This window comes from Dromiciops gliroides, chromosome 1, assembly GCF_019393635.1.
Source record: "Dromiciops gliroides isolate mDroGli1 chromosome 1, mDroGli1.pri, whole genome shotgun sequence".
Lineage (NCBI taxonomy): Eukaryota > Metazoa > Chordata > Mammalia > Microbiotheria > Microbiotheriidae > Dromiciops > Dromiciops gliroides.
This window is the reverse complement of record NC_057861.1, coordinates 247,525,886-247,547,887: the sequence shown is the minus strand read 5'-3', so window position 1 is coordinate 247,547,887 and position 22,002 is coordinate 247,525,886. Positions and strand designations below refer to the sequence as shown.

General features: G+C 33.9%; 1 pseudogene; it reads right to left on the bottom strand.

The window, feature by feature from the left end:
• Positions 1-567: 567 nt before the first annotated feature.
• On the bottom strand, positions 568-2,254 carry LOC122747928 (annotated as a pseudogene).
• Between the last annotated feature and the right edge of the window lie 19,748 nt (positions 2,255-22,002).

Below are 22,002 nucleotides of genomic sequence, written 5' to 3'. Positions count from 1 at the left end.
CTTCTATTTTTCATAAGCTGATTTTTTTTTCAGATTTAAAAACACTTTATATATTTTCTTATTTTTATTAATTGGTTACACCAGAAGGTGTGACTAAATACACTGGGAAAGTAAATACACATGAAAAACCTGCCACTGGACACAACTCAAGCCCCACCTAAGCATCCAATGCTAAAAGCAACTAGATCCAGAAGAAGGCCTGAGAAGAAATATTCATATAGTCAAAAAGCATGATATATGTTCTGAAAGTCCTTCAGAAAAAGAGAGAGCTTTGACAACTTTTCTCTTGAGTGTTAGATTTTTAGTTTATAACATGAAAGAGAGGCTCAGACTTAAATAAATACATTTATTCTGAATAAAGGCCTTTATTAAGAACTGTCCATCAACACGTAGAATGATCACCTGAACCCCAAATAGACCGGCTTCTTTCCTTTGACTATTGAGGGACCTGAACATGTCTGTGTTCTTCATAAAAGGATGAAAATGTCTTTTTTTTTTTTTAACAGAAAAGTGAACAGGATCTCTGAGGCAGGTATAAGACAATGTCCCCAGCTGAGCCCAGCATTTTTAATTGACATTGTTCTGGAATATGTACAAGTAGTTGGTGGTTGCAATAGTAATAATGTTTTCCCAGGTGTGCCATACTGTGTGGATAATCTTTTTTATTAAAGTCCAGACTGTCCATTCTGATCTCATCTTTCTTCCTCTTGCCCCCACTACACACTTTCTGAAGCTTTAAGATAGTCCCTGGCTTGGTGATTTCTCTTGATCCTTCCAAAGTAACATCTGTCCATGTGCTTCTGTTGAACATTCTGAAGAAATTGTATGAGTCAGTCATAAGGGCACCATAAGAGCCATTCCAGCAGCACTGAAACTTGTCAAATATGCAGTCATTTTCATAAAGAAAACACAGCTTATTTCAGAGATATTCCTGAAGCTGTTATGTCTCCCCTAGTTTCCATGGTGAGATCCCATATTTTAATGGAAAAGTAGTCTCTTGTCATCTTGTATCAACCAACATGACTAAATATTATATCAGATATTGTAGAAATGATTTCTGCCAAGAATGACCTATTGCTGGGATCTTCATATTGTTCAAAAAAAACTTTGTGGGGCAGCTAGATGGCACAGTGGTTAAAGCACCAGCCCTGGATTCAGGAGTACCTGAGTTCAAATCTGGCCTCAGACACTTGACACTTACTAGCTGTGTGACCCCAGGCAAGTCACTTAACCCCCATTGCCTGCCAAAAAAAAACCCAAACAAATAAAAACCTTGTAATACCCATCACATAAAGCTAAGAAGTGCTGCAGCTGTATAGAAACACATTGCACTGAAGTGGTTGGAAATTGGATGAAGTGATCACTTCAGTTAATTCCTCCATGTTCATGGTCTTGATATCTATAATGTTAACATTTCAGTCTGTGATTTCTAAATATCATAGATTGATTCTCAGGTCATTAGCAGAGAGGTATGTTTCATGATCATTGTTTACAGAATGGAGTTGATGTGTTTGATGTGTGCATTTGCCAAAATCATTCAAAGACTTGCTTCTCCCATCAGGTCCATGGGCTTCAAGATGGGAACCCGTAGTGCTGTGAGTCTGAATCAATCTCAGAGTCTCCTGTTTTCATCTTTCAGGTTTTAACCTTCTTTTCTCTTATCCCATTCACTTATTTTACATAATTTAATAATTTTATCATTAGTAGCAGGAAGTAAATGGCATTCTGTTGTGGTAATAACTTAATCTTATTAATTTTTCCCTCAATTTCTCAAACAGTCAAATTCATGTTTGTGACTTTGAAAGGTACTACAAACATTATATTCACCCCTAGAATGAGTAAGGATTTTATTAGGAAAATACAAACTAAGCCTCTTTTTGTTTGTTTGTTTTTTTAGTTTGTTTGTTTTTTGCGGGGCAATGGGCATTAAGTGACTTGCCCTGGGTCACACAGCTGGTATTTGTCAAGTGTTTGAGGCCAGATTTGAACTCAGGTACTCCTGAATCCAGGACCAGTGCTTTATCCACTGCGTCACCTAGCTGTCCCGGAGCCTCTTTTGATATCCCAGGTGAAGCAGTTTCAAGACCAGCACTTGTTTGTTCTGAAATATGACCACTCTGCAGCTCTTGTCTCCAGCTGCAACATCTCCAGAGTAATTCAATTCATTAGTTGAATTGATGTTTGCTTCACCCACCTCCTCATTGATGGTACACTTCACCTGGGAGAAGCACCACTTCAAGTTGCTACCACGCATCATGACTCAGGCGTTACACATGCTACCACTGCCACCTACTCCCCCAATGAATGCTAGAGTGATTGGCACAGGTGGGACCCTGGCTGGCATCCTGCAGTGCTGCCCAAGCCTCTGCATATTTTGATTTTTAAGAAATTATTTTCTTCAGTGAGTTTTTGTACCAGTTTGTGTGTTTTTTTTTTAATTTGGCCACTTCCGCTTTATAAGGAATTATTTTCTTGAGTGTATTTTTGTACCTCCTTTTCATTTGGACTATTTTACTTTTAAATGAATTTTTTTCTTCAGTGAGTTTCTGTGCATCATTTAAATTTATACCAAATATTTTTTTTGGTGAGGCAATTGGGGTTAAATGACTTGCCTGGGGTCACACAGCTAGTAAGTGTTTAGTATCTGATGCCAGATTTGAACTCAGGTATTCCAGACTCCAGGGTCAGTGCTCTATCTACTACCACCTAGCTGCCCCATATTTTTGTTTTTTTAAGGCATTGTTTTCTTCAACAGTTTTGAATCTCTTCTGCCAAGATTTTAATTATCTTTTCATAATTTTATTGTATTAAACTCATTTCTTTTTCCACTTTTACCCTACCACTCTTGTTTATCTAATTAGCCATTCCAGGAATTCTTGTTTATCTTATGCCCAATTAGCATTTTTATTGAAGCTTTGCTTATAGCTTTTTTCAATATTGCTGTCCTCTATATACATATCTTGGTCTTCCTTTTCACCATAGTAGAGTTCTATGATCAAGTAATTATTTTCTTATGGTTTGCTCTTTTTTCCAGACTATTTTTTCATTTTGAACTCTATAGTAAAGTTAAGCTATGCTCAGCCAGAGCTGGCTGATTATGTATCTAGCTTTAGGCTTTTGTATTGCTCTGTTTTCACAGCTACTTCTGGGAGCCTGCAAGTTTTCAGTGTTTCCAATGATCTGAGCAGAGGTGTAGTCATGGTTTTCCTGATCTTTACTCTGTTTCCCCACACCCCTCCTCCCAGAAAAAGAGTTTCTACTCTCCTTTAGCCTCAAGCACTGGTCCTCCACTTTGCCCTGGAAGTGCAGCTCAGAACTATGTATTGGAAACAGAGTTGGCACACTGTGCCAGCTCCTGCCCCCTAATGCTATGAAAGGGTCACATACAATTTCTTTTTGACCAGGTTCTCAACTCCTTTACTATCTCTATGCTGAGATCTCCTAATTTAGCTGCTGCTCTGCTTCTGCATGACTCCCACTCCAGTATCACTAACTTCTCTTGCAGCCCTTCTGGAAAAATCTTTCACTCTGAACTTTTTTTCTGTGACAGTCTAAAATATTATTTGATGAGTCATTTTAAAGTTGTTTGGAATGCTCATCAATTGGGGAATAGCTGAACAAGTTGTGGTATATGAATGTAATAGAAAATTATTGTGCTAGAAGAAATAATGAGCAGACAGATTTCAGAAAAACCTGGAAAGAATTAAGGAGAATGACACTGAGTGAAGTGAGCAGAACAAGGATAAAATTGTACGCAGTAACAGAAATGTTGTGTGTTATCAATTGTGATAGACTTAGCTCTTCTTAGCAAGAAAATGATCCAAGACAATTCCAAAGGACTCATGATGGAAAATGAGCTTAATATTTAGAAAAAAAAAAGAACTGTGGAATCTGGATGCTGATAGAACCAGACTATTTCCACTTTATTGTTGGGTTTTTTTTCTTTTTTGAGGTTCTCCCCTTTTGTTCTGATTCTTCTTTCACAACATTACTGATGCAGAAATATGTTTATTGTGATTATACATATATAACCTATATCAGATTGCTTTTTGTCTTGGGGAGGAGGGAGGTAAGAGTCAGAGGGAGAAAAATTTGGAACAAAAATCTTATAAGAACAAATGTCGAAACTATATTTACAAGTAACTGGAAAATAATAAAATACTTTTATTATTTAAAAAATAGTAAGAATAGTAAAGTTGTTTAGAGGGGAACATTGGGGAATTCATATGTATGCTGCTATCTTGGTTCTGTTATCTTACACATTGTTTTCAAAACTGTCCTTTTCTTTGTTTTCTTCTGCATTTATATCCTTTGCATTTAAGCAAAAATGTTTCAGTGAATTTCTCTTTTAGGGGAAGGCAGAAGCATACTTATTGCTAATCTTCTCTATGTTATTCTTGCTAAATAATCAGTTCACCTCCTTTTCTTGCCATATATCACTTTGATATCTTATAAATTACTTTTTCCTCACAATATTTCTTTGATTCTTCAAAGATTGTGCTGCCATGATTCATAACCATATAATATTACTGAAAGCATGCTGTTGTTTAACAAAAGCTAAGTTTTTATTTGGGAATAAAGGTTGGAGTAATTGGAAGCACTGAGTAATTTCCCAAATGTAATCTCATCTGATCTTTTCCTCTTTTTCTATTCATTCACTCATTTATCCACAAAATGGCAAAGTTGTAAGGAACTTTAAAGATCATCTAAACTAATTCCTTCATTTTATAGATAATGACACTGAGGTCAGGAGAAGTCAAGTAACAAGCTCAAATGAATAGGTTAGTATTATAAATCTGAAGCCAAAACTTGAAACCAGATCTTCAAATTCTCAGCCTATAATTCTTTGCACCACTCTAGGCTTCCTGCTCATTTGCTCATTCATTTTTAACATTTAGCAACATCTTTTAACCACCTACTTTTTGTATTGTACTGGAGGACATAGGATAAATAGTTGTGAAATGGTTGGGGGAGTTCTAAATTTAGAATTAAACACTTGGTTTAAAATTATGACTTTGAAGCTTTCTATGTGAGTTTCATTGAGTCACCTCTTTGCATCCTAGGTTTTTTTGTCCATAAAATGGGTGAGGCAGCAATATAGAAGCTTGACGGTCTCTTTTAATGCTAAATCAATAATATACAATGAAAATGAAATTTAAAAATGGTTCCTGGTCTCAAAGGATATTATAATATTTTTGTTTGTTTGTTTTGTTTTTTTGGTGAGGCAATTGGGGTTAAGTGACTTGCCCAGGGTCACACAGCTAGTAAGTATTAACTGTCTGAAGCCGGATTCGAACTCATGTCCTCCTGAATCCAGGGCCGGTGCTCTATCCACTGTGCCACCTAGCTGGCCCAGGATATTATAATTTAATAATACCTATACAAGGAAACTGTGAAAAATACCTGGAAAATGATATCTGCCCTGAAATTCTTTGGGTTATCCAGATTCTATTGTCTCTTCCTTGCTCACCAGGCCTGTCAATAGCATTGAAGAAAGGTTTCTCAAAAGTGTGGCATAAATGGTCATTAATAATTGTGATATGATTATAAAAGAAAAAATCCAAATATGTAATGAAAGATCTCTGAGTTATGAACCATGGCTTCTTGTTCATTTATTTTAAGTGCAAAATAATTGCACACTTGTTCTGAACCAAGTATCTACATCTTGGTTTGCAAATGTCTCAGTTCCGTATGGGCTGGATTTACACTGAATATATTCTTTACAAAGTCTCTACTGCTTAATATAAAAGCTCATTGATGCCATGCTTAATGATTATTTGAAGATAACTTTTTTTATATTTCACATTTTGAATCCATTGGACAGAGGCAATTAATAATAAAATTTGATCTGAGACTACTTTAAGTTTAATAAAATAGAAATTTGCTAAGAAATACACAATTTTACTATTCCAATTCAAGAAACAATGTTATCATTTATAAATTCATTCACCTAAAATTTCATTATTTATATAGGAGCTCTTTTCTAGACTTCTCAAGTTTGTATTCATAAGAACATAGGATCATGGTTTTATAAATGGAATAGACATGAATGGTCCTCTGGAACTGCTGTGAAACATGTGGCCTGTAGACTGTATGTATTCTACAACTTTCCAACTGAGACCCAAAAACATTAAAATTTGAGAAATATTTAACAAAATATATTAAAAAATACAATGCCATTGATTACCTCAATATGTGCTTTTCTACATCAACATATACCAGTGGAACACCATTTATTCTTCATCACCTAACCATATTGTCCCAGAAGGCTGTGTCCCCTGTCCTTTTCTCATTCATACCCTCTACCTGTGTGATCTTGTTAGCTTAAAAGAATGGAAAAGATTTCTCTAAACAATTCATTTTACTAGACAAATATGCACATGAAGGCCAAGTTCATATCTCATACTCAATTAGTCTAAAATGGAACTCCAAGTCTTTCCTGATAAAAATATACAACCCAAACTTTGTCATTGTTGAGGGCATCAGTATCCTTTCATTCACCAAGATTCCCAAATTTGGAGTAATTTTTCATTCTCCCCAATCTTACATTCCATCCTTCAGTATCCATTCAGTTTCTTACATTTGTGTCCATACGAACTCCCCCAAATCTCTCATTAATGCCCCTCTCTCTATTCATGTGGGCACTATTACCTTAGAACAGGACCTTATCACATCTCAACTCAACTAGTGCATGGAAATCTAAATCATTTCCCTCATTCCATGTTTCCTCTCTTCAACCTGTCCTTCATACTGAAAACAAAATTACCTTCCTAAAACACACTCTGACTCCATACTCACTTTCAAATTTTTTTTCATATAATTTCCCTTTGCATACTCTATTTTTCAACTAAGCTATCTTCCTTATTCTTGTTCAAGCCTATGCTTTACCTCTATGTCTTGTGCTTAGAATATAGTTCCTCCTCATATCTTTACCCTTCAAATTTCTAATTATTTACGAAGTTTGAATTCAGTTACCATTTTTCTTTGCAGGCTTCCCTCGTCACTTTAGTTACAAATGTTCTCTCCTGTCCCATCCTCCCTCCAAGTTATCTTGTATTTACTCATATATATGTGTGTGTGTGTATATATATATATTCTCCCTCGCCCCCTTTCCTTTCACAAACCCTGTGCCGGCTGCCCCCCCCCATAGGAAATTCCAGTTTCCCAACAACTGGGGCAGGGGTAGGGGTGGGGATGTATTCTGTGGGTGTCTGGGTCTGTCTGGGGGAAGCAGAGAGACAGACAGAGACAGAGAGAGACAGAGACAGACAGACAGACAGAAACAGAGAGAGAGAGAGGGTCTAAGAGAATCTCTGCCTCCCGACCCATAATCTTCATGAGGCCCTGCATGTGGATGCTATATCTCCATTTTGTTGATATATATATCTTTCATTTTCAATCAGCTCCTATAACTCCCATTTATTCTAGATTAGATTCAAAGTCCTCCGCAATTTTCAAATTGATTACATATTACTCATGCCTAATCATCACGCTTGCTGGACCTCATAGAGCATGTTCTCCCTTTGCTGACATTTCTACAAGTTTCCCTCTATCTGGGGAATGCAATTCCTCTTTGTTTCTGCCTCTAAGATCCTCTAACTTGGTTCAAACCTCATGCATGATACTTTTCCTGAATTCTGCAACTGCTTATCATTCATCGAAAAAATTACTTTATCTTTATGTTGCAAATATTTATTAAATGCTCTGCTTAATTTGTGTCTATACTATTTTTTTCAATAAAATTTAAGCTCCTTGAGGTGAAGAAATGTTGGATTTCTATCTTTTTATCCTTACTGCCTAACAATATCTGTAGTGTGGTAGCCACCTAAGAACTATTTATTGATGATTGTTTTATTGACGTGTCCTTAAAATAGAAGATAAGGTCATTGATGGCAAGGATTGTTTTGTTGTTGTCATAGTATTCTAATTGCCTAAAATAATCCCTTGAACAAAATAGCTACTAGATAAATGCAGAGCAATTTTTCAATTTTTATTGATTCTTTTTGCTTTTTACAATATAGTCATTACAATATAGCTTTTTACAATACATTATCTTACGGCTTCTTAAACTTTTTACACACATTTTGTGGAGAAATTTTTACATGACCCCAGGTATACAGGTATATAAAATATGTATATATAACCTTTTACTGTTGCCAAAATGTTGGTTACACCTACATTCAGTTACACAACCACATATGGTGTCATAACCCACAGTTTGAGAAGCTTTACTCTAGCCTAACATGTATTTTTAAAGGAAAAAGAAAGTTAGGCTGACTGATATGACAACTTATACAGCATTATAAAGTTATAGGCCTTACATTCCCTCTCCCCCATATTACAAAAGAAGGGCAATGTGTTTTCATTACCTTTTTCTTTTATTTTCCATTTTTTTTTTCATTCATTCCTGAGACAGTTTGGCTCTTGAAATTAACTTAACTTTGGTTGCCTGTCTTTGATGTTGTTTGACTTTTTCTTTGTAGTATTAACTATATAGTCTTTCTGGCCCTGCTTATTTTTCTCTACCTTACTTCACATAAAGATTCTCATATTTCTCATTATTTTCATTTTATATCATAGATTATATACTATATTATGTAGATTATATACTAGAATTTGTTCTGCCATTCACCTATTTATTCTCACCTACCCAGTTTCCAGTTTATTGCTTTTGCAAAAAAAAAAAAAAAGTACTATAGTTAAAATCTTGCTGTTTTCAAGTCCTTTCTGTCTTTCATGTTCAATTATTTTTTTTTCTATCCAAACCTGTGATTTTGCTAGTGGAAGTCACACTGAAAGAGGAAATTCAGTCTACTAATGCATATATGTATGCTTTAATTCTAGAGGAATAGATGGGGTAATGAGATGTGATCTGATCAGAGTTACCTAGTCAGTATGCATCAGTGGCAAAATTTGAGCATAAAAATATCTGGGCTCCAAAGCTGGCTCTCTAGTCTCCATAAGACACTGCCTCTCCTCTTTGGGGTATATATATTTGAATTGCATTGATGAGTCAAGGGTTATGAAATGATTATACATTTTTTGTGTATGACTCCAAATTGTTTTATAGAATGCCTGTACCAATACATACCACCACCAACAGTCCTTCAGTATACCTCTCCTCATAAAGTCTATCCAGTATCAAATATTTACATATCTTTTTCATGTTTTACAATTTGTTAATTGTAAGTTGAAAATTCAGTGTTTTTTAAATGTGTATGTCTTTTGTTATTAAAGAATTAGAGCATTTTGCTTCTACAACATATTCACTATTCACTTATTTATTGGGAGATAGCTTTTATTCTTATATTTTTGTAATTTTCCCATATAGTCTCAATTATATTAAAATATCTTATGCAATTTCTTGTTTATTTAATTTGTGTTTATCAAAGGAGATTTTCTTTTATGGCTGCATTGCATTTGTTATATATACACATATAATTATGTAATTAAGTTATTGATTTTATCTTTTACATTTCTCTTTCTTATTTAATTAGGAATTATACAAAAGTATGAATAAAACCTTCAATCTTACATTACCAAGATGCTTGTGTAAACAAATATTTTGCCATATTACTTTCCAATTTTCACAGCAATTATTTTTAAATAGAAATGCTTTTGTCTAGCAGTTTGTGTTCTTGGGCTTACTGAGTGATTATCTATTAGGCTGATTTATTTATGAGTGGTGTTCCTCCAATCTGTTCTACTGATCTCTTCTTTAATTGATCTTAAAGTTTTTATATTTGTTGATTTACCAGAGTTCCAGATAAAGAAATGCTGTGTCCAATTTAGTCTTAAACGTTTATAATTTCCTTTGAGATTCTATATTTTATCTTTTAAATTATTTTTTTCTTTTATCTAATTCCCTAAAGTGAATTCTTGCAGGCATTGTAATTTTTATTAAACTTATACAATATAAATTTGATTATTGTCTTTTCATTTACTTGTGTGTTTATTTATTTGTTTGTAATGGCTTTTTTGTAGATGTCTCCATAGTAGTGCAAAATCTGTCTTGTTATCACAAATATATGTTATACCTTTGTCATCACTGTGAATGGAATTTGTCTTTTCAACATTATCTCCTTTTTGGTAACTTTAAAGATGTGCTGATACTTTTTATTAATTTATTTTGTACACCATTGCTTTACTTAAGATTTTACTTTTATTGATTAGTTTTTATCACTTCTTGGGGTTTTCAAAGTACAATATAAGATCCTCTGCAGCTAGATAAGTTTTTGTCTTTTTGTTGATTTCTATACTCTATAATTTCTTCTCTTGCCTTAATATTATAGATACAATTTATAGAGCTATTACAAATAATACTGGAGACAGGAGAAATCATTGATTTACCACTATACTAAATGGAAAACACAGTCCATTAAGGAGCTTACATTCTAGCAAGGGAATATAATCTATAAAAGGAAGCTGTGGGGCAGCTAGGTGGTGCAGTGGATAAAGCACTGGCCCTGGATTCAGGAGTACCTGACTTCAAATCTGACCTCAGACACTTGACAATAGCTGTGTGACCCTGGGCAAATCACTTAACCCCCATTGCCCCCCCCCAAAAAAAAGGAAGCCTAAAATTGGGTAAGAGGAGGAACTACTTCAATGAGGTATATAGTCAAGCTTAGAGAGTGATTAGTGAATCCCATAGAGGAATGAATAAGTGGACATGGATAATCAGTGGACTTTCCTTAAAAATAGAACTTCTGGAAGAAATTGATCAATCTAAGGAGGGACCACAGGAATAGCATTATATTTTTTTTATTATTTTTTTTGAGGGGCAATGAGGATTAAATGACTTGCCCAGGGTCACACAGCTAGTAAGTGTCAAGTGTCTGGGGCTGGATTTGAACTCAGGTCCTCCTGAATCCAGGGCCAGTGCTCTATCCATTGTGCCACCTAGCTGCCCCAATAGCATTATTTTCTAACATGAAAAGGATTTTAGACTATAATGAAACTTGAGGTCTAGAATATCAGAAGTCGAGCTCTGAGATAAATGACATGGGGGAAAAAGATCCTTTAGTCCACCAGTCATCACATTTATTGATTGCCTTGATATAATTAATAAGAATAGAATAAATATAAAATATAGCCCCTGACATCAGATTGTTTATAACTTTGCATGTGGGAGAAAAGATATCAGTATATGAATGTTAAAGAGTGAAACTACAATTTAAAAAAAAAACCCTTTCAATAGCAATTTCAACACATCATGTGAGTAATCCCAAAATGAGTAGCAAAGATAGAGTGTACTATGCGTTCATAAAAGCATGAAACATACATTTTATTCACCAAACTTGTTTTTGATGTTTTTCAGATCCTTTTTTTATGGTCATGGACTGAATAGAAAAGTTATTTTTATGACCAGATACCATGGGCATTATGAAAGGCAATTAAATTTGGTTAACAGTAATCTGTAGCCTCTGAATTGTTGCTTGATAATGAAGCTGCTTATTTTGAAAAATAAGACTCATCAATTATTGATGTATGAATATTCAAGTCTTTCAACATTTTTGAACAGAATTACTTCCTATTCATTAGTACTATCCAAAAAGTCATTAATTTTAATATTCATTTGGGTGATAATATTTGAATTGTAAATACATTCAGTACCAACATTTTCCCAAGTTTAGCATATTTATAAGTGAATTTAGTAGCTACTCAGAGAAAAAGCCTTATGAAATAAATAACATTGTTTAAGATAAAGAAAGCTTTAGGCTCTATATATGAATGTCCAGAAATATGTAAACATTCTATACATAAATTTTTTTAATATGTGCAAAATTAGATAAATGGTCACATAATTATACATGTATCCATAAAATTTAAATAATCTATTTCTATTGTATACAGGTAAATATATGTAAAACATTTTAATTATGGCTTTAAAATTTTTTATTTTGGCTTATCCATAATATTATTCCTTAGCATAGGTAATAAAGGAACTTTAATCTTTTTTTTTTTTTTGCACGGCAATGGGGGTTAAGTGACTTGCCCAGGGTCACACAGCCTGGTAAGTGTCAAGTGTCTGAGGCCAGATTTGAACACTCAGGTACTCCTGAATCCAGGGCCAGTGCTTTATCCACTGTGCCACCTAGCCACCCCAAACTTTTACTTTCTTAACAGAAAAACCTAAATAACCTATATTGACTTGAAATTCCACATGGTTGAACCATCTGTATTAGGGCTCATTTTGCCTTATACATACATATATATATATATATATATATATACATATATATACATATACATACATACATATATACATATATACATATATATACATATATATTTTTTTAAGCAAAATGATACAATGAATTCCCAATAGAATATTATTGGACTACAAGGAATGATCCTATCACTATAAAAAATAAACTTATTTCATTCCATAGGACTTAAAATCAAAATTTCCTGAAAATTAACATTTTACATGTGATCCTTGTCTAAATGTTATATATCCATTTTATCGTAAGGGAAATCGAATTATAACAATTTTCTAAAATCCCCTTCTTCCCTTCATGTGGAAAGGAGAAATGCAGAAATTAACCAAAATTTATTTTTGTGATATACATCACAAAATGACAGAATATCAGAATTGGAAGAAACCTCAGAAACTGGTCACATTTCATAAAGTCACCTCTATAATGTGCCTAACAAGTGGTTATATAGCCTTTGTTTGAGAATCTCAAAGAGAAGGAATGTGCAAACTCCTTCTATTGAAGATCTTTAATTTTAAGAAGTTCTCCTTAGGTGGAAAGGCTGGGCCCAAGTACTTCCAAACTACATTGTCTCAAGCTTCAGCGGGTGCCAGGTGTTTCTGTTTAAGGAAGGGCAGTTTCTTCACTCAGATGGCCTTTTCTCTGCTCTGAAGATAACCTCAGGCCAACTTGCTAATTAACTAGGCAGCAAAAATTTGTGTGTTGTGATTGTTAGCTCCAAGGACGCTGTGTACCTCCCCAACCTGGGCTTTCCACTGCTCAAGATATCTTCCTGGTTCCCAGATGGGGTAGGACTACTAAATTCCTCCTTATGTTCTGCAGCCACTCCTATATTCTCCAGTCCCTTGCCAGCTATTCAACCCTCTCAATCCAATGTAAGCTTAGTTGTAGAAGACACTGGTGCTCCAGCTGATTTGGAGGCTTGTGGGCAAATTTCTCTGTTTCAGACTGCCTGGGGTTAGATCTGTGTCAGCACTATTGTGGGGTTGGACTCCACTCCCAGCACAGCCCAGGGGCCCCCTCCTCTTGACCTTCTAAGCTTTCTTTGGCTGGAAAATAATCTCAGCCCATCTTTTTGTGGGTTCTGCTACTCAAGGGGTTGTCTTATGGCCAGCATGGAGAGAGGAAGAGTCCCAGGAAGGGGGACTGAGAGAGAGAGCCTGGGGTAAGAGAGTAAGAGCTAATGTATGGGTTTTAATGTATGTCATTCCCATTTCACTATTGAGGACTACTTGTCAGATCATGCAACCAGTTTTCAATTCTCTTAAATCTGTGATAGTATGACACTCATAATAACATTTTCCCCAAAATCATTGAAGTTGAATCTGGTCTGTTTATATTCAGCACCTTTGAAACATTTCCTGTCAATTACATAATTTATTTTGATAATAACTATATTGGAAATTATAAGGTAAACGATATTCATTTTGTGGATGGATGTGCAGTAGTTTAAATAGATTCATTAAGGAAGGGACAAAAAACTCAACTTTTCTAATAAAAGATTTATGTATTCTTTTTAAGAGGAAATAATTTCTTCTCTCTCTGAAACCTGAAATTCATTGATGACATAATTACCAGATATTCTTTATTTAACAATGATTATGTATAAGGTACAATTAGATGGAGGGTGGGTAGATGAAGTGAATTAGAAATATGTATTTAGTTAATGGTCATGAGATATTTGCAAGGGTTAGATAGGAAAATGGAGAAACAAAATATATAAATAATTATATTATAATCTTCATTTTCCTCTTAATTTGTATAGGCTACTTCTGATAAGGAAACTCTAATAGAACAAATTGAGTCTTACTCTGTAATTTAGAGGCTTCAGGTCCTTCTTGGTAGAAGCAAAAGATTAAATCATCTGCCAAAGATAGCCTTACCCAAAAGTGAGACAAACATGACTTGAAATCAAATCTTCTTGATTCTTAGGCCATAAAACCTTTTTATCATCTCTTATATAAATAAATGCACATTATGATATTAGTTAAATGTCAGGGAATGTAAAGGCAAAGAAGAGGAATGATTAGGAAAGGTTTTCTGTGATTTGAATTAGATAATTTTCTGAAGTGTTCATTTCTCTGCAGCCTTTATTATTTGGAGAGATAAGACTCTTTAAGTCATCTATTGATTTCTATTTATTAATAACTTAGCATGTACAATACCATTTCATTATTCATTCAGTCTAGTGAAATTTTTTCCTTTGTTTTCTTTTTTTTACTTTAATTATCTATACAATTGTCTCAACTTTACCTATTGATTACATATGGGAAAGTTTTATTTCAATTAATTGCTTATTAAGTATGTGTTTACTCAGGAAACTGAAGCCCCAATCTCTGAAAAAAATGTCACAAACCATTATTTCTGAGAATGAAAATTAAGATTAAAATACACTTCCTGCTTTATTTTAATAAACACCATGTTACCACATTTTCCTTTCATTGAAGAGCTGTCAACTTTGTGGTAATAACCTCGATGGGCTTTTTGCACACAATAAAAGAAATAATCAAGTTCACAAGATGAAAAAACAAAATCTTAAGTTTTGTTATAAGCCTAATATAAGGAGAAGTTGGAGTGATAAAATTATTTTTTCAAGTATAAAATCTGTCCAAAGAGATAAAAATAAATTTCTGAATCTTTGTCAAAGATTAAAATCAGTATTATACATACTCATTCTCTTGACATTTGCTTCAGTTTTCTGTCATACTGTATTTTATTTTATTAAATCATGTATACTCAAGTGAGTAGAACCAACATGAAAATTAATCCAAGTGTTTCAGCCACAAAAAATTTCATTTTAAATAGCAGGCTTGGGAGTCTGAATCTTCCATGTAGCATCCTTAATTCTTTAGTGTTTTTAGCCCAAATATTCTCTGTGTAAACAGCTAAATTGAAAATATGACATTTGTTCAAAAATTTTTTTTAAAATTTCTTTTGAATGTTTATTAAGTAGTTTATTAAGTAGTAAACAAAAAAATGGTCCGTATTGGTAATTCAGTGTTTGTAGCTACATAATTTCTCCTCTGGGCCTCTCTCATCCTGGAATATTCCTACCCATGTTGGCACCTTCTATGAGTTAGTGAGGGCCTCCTCAGGGACTCCATTTTGGAGAAGGACCCAGATCAGCAACTTGCATCTTTCCTGTCTTTGTTTCTGAATTTTCAAACAGCCACCATGACTTAGCTGTTATTTCACCCTGGAAACTTCCTAGACAATTCCCCAATCTAGCATATTCTTTCTGTTTTAGACTTTTCTTACTCCCTCTTTTGACTCCCCTTTTTTGTATGTTGTCTCCCCCCATTCAAATGTAACATTCCCCAAAGGCAGATTCTGTTTCCCTTTTGTGTTTGTATGAGTAAATATAACATTTATCTTAGCAACTGTCACATAGAAACAAACTTGATTCTTTGCTGTGCCTCTCTGTGTAAGCCACATTTTTAGGAGTAGACAAAAAGCTCTTGCTTCATTAGTTAAAAATATAAATTAAACAAGTCCTAAAAGTCTTTTATGGGGTAACTGGAAATAATATGAACTGATGGAAAGGACAGTGGGTGGCAGAAATAGAGAGTTAGATGGAAAGCAGAGAAAAAATATTTAGTTAGAATGATAAAGGAGGTAGCTTTTCATGAGTCAATTCAATGACTTGTCTGGTAGCACATAGAAGACAGAGAAGGAGTCCCACAGGATCATATTAGGTCTGAATTGGATATGACTTTAGAGAGCCTCTCTTATAATTCTTTCACTTTACAGGTGTGGATGCTATGTCCTTTCTGGGAGGTGAAGTGATTAGTCACTTTACCACAATCACACAGACAGCAAGAGGAAGAAATGATATCTGAATCCAGGTCTCCTGACTCCAAGTCCAGAGACTGTTCTAAATGAAAATATTCTTGAGATAATCTTAACAAGAATTTTCAGTTATATTGACCAGGAAGATGCTTCCTTTGAAAAAAAAAGTAATATAGTAATTACCATTACAATTTATCATTATTGTATATTAGTTTTTAGACTAGACTTGTTGGGGTAAAGAAAATATATTCACATATATTAACACTGTACAAAAGAGCAATATATGGACCACTTAGCTATAGGCAATTTATATGTATAACATGACCAGTCATAATATACAATAATAATAACAATAACAATAATAATAAATAATAAAGTTTTCAATGGAAAGAGAGCTGAAAGCAGAAGTTTGGGATCCCTTGAATTCTACCACCACCCATAAACTCATTCTTATCCCATCCTTTCAACTAACTAGCTGTGTGATCCTGGACAAGTTGGTGAAACTCTTTAAAACATAGCTGCATAGTAAAGTAAGGATGATAAAATCTATATCACATATTTGTCTGAAAAATCAGATAAAAGCAACAACTTCAATATATAGGTAAATTCTTTACAATGTACATTCTTTTTGCTAATACGAGCCATCCAAGCTTAGGGCTCTCTTGTCCTGGCCCAAACAAAAAATTCAAAGGACAACAGTAATCACTGCATGGAGTATCCAACTAATAAGCCTCCAAAGACTTGATTAGGCATGTCCTTGTTCACTCTGTGTGCAACTAGGTATTCCCCACTAACTTGTTCTGTTTAAAAAATAACAGTGTTTTTTACTGACTGCTAATACCCACCTCATTGTTTAAAACTTTATTGATAGGACAATTAGATAGTGCAACAGCCAGGGATTCAGGAGGAACTGAATTCAAATCCAGCCTCAGAATCTTTATAATTACTAGCTGTGTGACCCTGGGCAAGTAACTTAACACTCATTGCCCTGAAAAAAAAATACTTTATTGATGGGTGAATTTTTACTGGTAGATCTGGAGTTCTTTATTTTTTTTAATTATTATTATTATTATTATTATTATTATTGTCTAATGGACCCCTTTGATAACACGGTGAGGTTTATGGACTCACTTTCAACATGGTGTTTTCAAATTCACAAAATGAAGTACAAAGAATCACAGCGGACTCTGATGATACTGAAATAAAGATGCAACTTTATCATTTAAGTTCATGAACCTCTTGAAGTATATCCAGGTAAAGTCCCTAGGTGTGCCCCTATTATATAACAAGGGGTAAGCAATAGGTTAAGAGGGAAGGTTTTTGATGTTTCTATTTTTTTTACATGTCTTGTAGACTTCCATATTTTGGGGTTAATTCAACTTATATTTATTATACAATCAGGATTTTGCTACATGTTTTCTACTGACTTCTGGCACACACTCCTTCCTCATTGAATTCAGTTGCCAGTTCATTCACCATTTTTTTCTCCTCTCAAAAATATCTTCCTCTCCTTTACCTTTCTCTCCTTGTCTCTGTCTCTCTTTCCACATATATGCTGAGATTTCAAAATGAAAATTTTCAGGTATAACCTAATCAAATTCCAGATCAAGAAAGAAAGACTATCTTGCAATTATTTCCAGAAAGGGGAAAAATTAATACTATGAAGTCACAGTTCATGTCACACAAGATTTAGCAACTACCACCAAAAGGTAGTAGTTGACTTGGAATATAATATTCCAGATGGCAAAGGAGCTAGCATTACAGTGAAGAATAACCTACCCAGAAAATTGAATCTAGTCCTACAAGGGAAAAATACATATTTAATGAAATAGAGCACTTTCAAGGACTTATGATTAAATCTCAGATCTGAATAAAAATGCCAATCAAACAAAATATTGAAGAGAAGTATAGAAAAGTAAACATGGATCGGATGTCATGAGGAAGTAATGGTTAAACTTTTTACATTCCCAAATTGGAAAATGATATGTGGAACTCCTAAGAAATTCATCATCATTTAGGAAGAGAGCAGGCATTTATTTAGTGGTCATGACTGTGAGTCTTATTATGTTAGGATGACCTCAAATGAAGAAAATAAAAATAAATTGTAAGAATAGGAATTGTGAATAGATAAATGAAATTACCATCTTTTCACAAATAATATCATGGTATACTTAGAGAAGTCTAAGAAAGAAACTTAAAAAAAATAGTTGAAGCAAATTACAACTTATGCAAAGATGTAGGATATAAAAGAAACCAACTTAAATCATCAGTGTGTCCCTATACTACCAACAGAATCCAGCAGGAAATGTTGAAAAGAGAAATTATACTCAAAATAAATGCAGACTATAAAGTAATCACGTATCCATTTGCCAAGACACAGACAAGAATGATTTGAATACAAGTAAAACATTTTTCATACAAATAAAGATTATGGGGCAGCTAGGTGGCATAGTGGATAGAGCACTGGCCCTGGAGTCAGTAGGACCTGAGTTCAAATCTGGCCTCAGACACTTAACACTTACTGGCTGTATGAACCTGGGCAAGTCATTTAACCCCAATTGCCTCACCAAAAATTTTTTTTAAAAAACCCACAAAAATAAAGATTTAAACAATTGGAGAAATATTAATTGCCTATAGGTAACTAAAACCAATAGAATAAACATGACAGTTCTACCTAAGTTAATTCACTTGTTGCCATACCAATCAAGCAACCAAAGATTTATTTCATGAATCTAGACAAAATAATAAAATTCATTTGGTGAAAAAAGAGTCAATAATATAAAAGAAATCAAAGAGAAGTGTGAAGGAAAGTGGCCTAGCAGGACAAGATCTCAATTTATTCTACACAGTAAAAATTATCAAACTAATCTGGTACTAGATAGAAAAAAGATGATCAATAGAATAGATTAGTTAATAAAATACAGAAGTAAATAACCTCAGTAACATAGTATTTGTTCAAAGATCCAAGCTTTGGGGGCAAGAATTCATTATTTGACAGATACTGTTGGAAAAACTAGAAAAGACTCCAGAAGAAATTAGCCATAGACAGTCACACCCTACACCAAGAGAAGGCCAAAATAGTAAATGATTTAAACATAAAGCGTGATAACATGTGTAAATTAGGGGAACTTGGAAAAATGTACCTACCAGCTCTATGTATAAGAGAAGAGGTCACAAAGAAACAAGAGATGGATCATGGGAAGTACAATGGATAATTTTAAGATTTTGCACAGGAAAAGATAACAACAGTGAAGTCAAAATTAGAAGGAAAGGGGAAATTGGGAATAATTATAGAAAGTCTGTCTGAGAATTCTCTCATTTCTCATATATATAGGGAACTGTGCAAAATTTATAAAAATAAAACTAATTCCCCAATTTATAAATAGTCAAAGGAAATGCATGAGCATTTTCGGAAGACAAAATCAAAGTTATCAATAGTCATATAGCATCACTAATAATTTTAAAAATGCAAATGAAAACAATTCTGAGATACCATCTCATAGGTATCTGTGAGAAAATAATAGGATTTGAAAGATACTCAAAGGCTCACCTGGAGTTTAATCTAAACTGATTGAATTAAGTCAGAGTAATTGACTGCTGATTAGCCTACTTCAAGTTAATTAGATTGTAACCACATCTGGCTGGTCCTTAAGGAAGTATTGTTCTCAGAAGTTAAGGACTTTGAACTTAACTCAAGACCACTTTCAAGTCCAGTGAACTAATGGATTTGGTTGATGCCTACCAATCAGCTTGAAGCAGTGTATAAGGACCTGCTCTGCTTCAGACCTATAAAAAGCTTCCACACTCAGTTTGGGAGGAGTTCCTGGATTGAAGCAGGCTTGTGGGGGAGGGCTTGAGGAAGAACCAGACAAGGCTGGAACTCTAGGCTAGATAGGCCTTTTCTTAACTTTCTGAACTCCATGCGAATACATGGTATGCTTTAATAAATGCTTAAAGCCCAAAGACTGGTGCTAAAGCTTCTAATTTAAGATGAACATACATTTAAATTATAATCATTACATATCAGACTGGTTAGCATGTCAGAACAGGAAAAGAATAAATGCTTGGAGGGGGTGTGGAAAAATAGGGAAACAATGCACTGTTGGTGGAGTTGTGAGCTAGTCCATGCTGATTAAGAACAATTTGTATCTCTGCCTAAAGAGATTAAAAATGGTATGTACCCTTTAACCCATTAATACAGCTGCTAAGTCTGTACACCAAGGAGATAAAAGAAAATGGAAAATAATTAATACATGAAAAATGGTTATAAATATAGGTAAAATTTAAACATATTTTTCTACATTTGGGTCCTTTTGCTTTGAATTCAATTTATTTGAAAGAATTAAAAACTGAGGAGATGCCCATAAATTGGGGAATTACTGAATGAAGTGTAGTATAATATTGTGATGGAACACTATGGTGCTATAAGTATTAGTGAAAGGGGTGGTTTCAGAAAAAAAATACCTAAGAAAACTGATGTAATCTGATGAAAAGTTAGTAAGCAGAACTAGAATATTTTACAGAGTAATAGCATTATACATATAATCACATGGAAAACACTTACCTACTTTGATGAATACAGTTACTCACAATAATTCCAAAGGAACATAATGAAAAAGTCTATCCATCCCCAGAGAGAGAATTGATGAACTTTGTGTGTAGATTGAAGTATATTTTTCAATCTATTTTTTTTTGTAACATGGCTAATGTGGTAATATGTTTGGGATGTTTAATATGTATAAGGTAAAAGTTTATGTATAAAGTAAGTAAAGTATTCTCTCCTTGACATCAAAGGACTTTTTCAAAATCCTGCTAGTTCTCTTTTTAGTACTTCATTAAAGTTCCTTTGATAAAATAATTATGTAAAAACATTTTTGTAGATCATTATAGAAAAGGGAAAATATGAATATTGGTCAATAGCTTATTGACAATTTTAGTTATTTTTTTCATGTTGTCTGTAATTTTTCCACTAGATTTTGACATCTTCTTTTCTTTCAAATATCTTGAGGATCTAGCCCTCAATTACCTCTAAATTGTTCTTTCCTCCAACTCTTTCCCCCCCAACCCCCAATGGGTATAATTGTTCTAGATCTGCTGCTTTCTCTGTCTTTATTTTTTTTTTCTTTGCCTCAAATGTAGCACATCATACGGTGGCTCAATCAATAAATCAACAGACATATCAAGGGCACATTTTGTGCCCAGAAATGTACTAAGTGCTGGACTTCATTTTCACTGATGAAAAAAATAACCTGTTATAATAATTTTGGTAGATTGATTACCTTTTTCATATACTTGTTGTCCTCATATTTTTATCCTTAAATTCCTTTGGGACCATATGGCTTTGTTAGGCCTCTCACCAAACTTTGTTATTTTTTCTTCACTTTTCCACTTTATTTCATTATACTCTATTGCTCATAATAGTCCATATTCTTCTTCCATAAAATTTTAATTGAGTTTATATGAAATTTTCTAACTTCAGCTCCAATATCTTTTTTTGTTCTCAAAGAGATTGGTTTTTCATGGCTAATGCACTTTTATGATCTTTTGTTTTTCTTGAATCATTTGATTCATTTTATTTAAATTTTAAAAATATATATTGTAATGTCTAAAATCTAATATGTATGGCTGCCTTTAATTAGAAGCCTTAGCACCAGTCTTAATATGTGGAGTTCAGAAAGTTAAGAAAAGGCCTATCTAGCCTAGAGTTCCAGCCTGGTCTGGTTCTTCCTCAAGTCCCCCACCATGAGCCTGCTTCAACCATGAACTCCACATGTTAAGATGGGTGCTAAAGTTTCTAATTTAAGGCGACCATACACATTAGATTTTAGACATCACAGTTGGCAACCATGAATTGCCCAAGCAAACTGAGTGTGGAAGCTTTTTATAGGTCTGGAGGAGAGGCAGTCTTTTTACACTGCTTCAAGCTGATTGGTTAGCATCATCCGAATTTATTGGTTCACTGGATTTGAGGGTGGTCTTGTGTTGATGTCAT